The sequence below is a fragment of the Gopherus flavomarginatus genome, chromosome 9, assembly GCF_025201925.1.
Source record: "Gopherus flavomarginatus isolate rGopFla2 chromosome 9, rGopFla2.mat.asm, whole genome shotgun sequence".
Classification (NCBI taxonomy): Eukaryota; Metazoa; Chordata; order Testudines; family Testudinidae; genus Gopherus; species Gopherus flavomarginatus.
In genome coordinates this window covers 44,612,262-44,613,013 of record NC_066625.1, presented here as the reverse complement: position 1 = coordinate 44,613,013, position 752 = coordinate 44,612,262, and the positions used below count along the sequence as shown (strand labels likewise).

The 752-nt window shown below is 51.3% G+C and overlaps 1 non-coding gene across 1 annotated transcript; it reads left to right on the top strand.

Annotated features, from left to right (window-relative positions):
- The first annotated feature begins 468 nt into the window (after positions 1 to 468).
- Positions 469 to 541, top strand: TRNAV-AAC (transfer RNA valine (anticodon AAC)). Its single transcript has one exon. It is a non-coding gene; the product is annotated as a tRNA-Val (tRNA).
- The last annotated feature ends 211 nt before the right edge of the window (positions 542 to 752 follow it).

The following is a 752-nucleotide window of genomic DNA, read 5'->3' as shown; positions in this document are numbered from 1 at the left end:
GCAATGACGTCCTTTTCTGTGCCACAGCTGACAACAACATCCCAGACAGAAAAGTAACAGGCAAAAAAGAAACCTAGCAGCTGCTGAAACAGTTCAGTTGGGAGCCTGCTAGACTAACACGCTCTTCTAATCTCCTTTATGCAAGGGCGGGATGTTTTCTGAGAGTGCAGCAGTTCCTTTCACTGCCACGAGTCCCTCATTTCAGGCTATGCAGCAGGAAAAGACAGCATGGGCTTCTGCACGGAGTTGGCCCACCTGATCTTTCATTCTTCTCTTGCTCTTTGTCAGCAAGGAGAAGAAAAAGAAGCTCTCCCTCAAGCTGGAGTCACACGGGCGAGGTAAGGACGACTTCCTGAGTGCTGGCTCCAGTCCTCTGCCCTGCCAGCTGAATTATCGAGGGGCTACCACCACATTCTCTAGATTTGTCCATCGGTCTGTGCCAGAGTGAGCAACATCCCAGTAGGTGGAGTTTCTGTAGTGTAGTGATTATCACATTTGCCTAACACGCAAAAGGTCCCTGGTTCAAAACCAGGCAGAAACATGCTGGCTTCCTTTTCCCACATCCCCTTGTTGTTCAGAAAGGCCACTCCTCCTATTGGCCTGTCCCTGGGATAACTCCAACCCCTGCACGACAGAGGATGCTGACAGCAGTGGAGAAAGCACCTTGGTGTCAGGCTGGAGAACCTAGAGTAGTTAGGCCAGTCACCATTTGGAGGCTTGTGGCTTGGCCACCTCTGCTGTTGGAGGTTGGC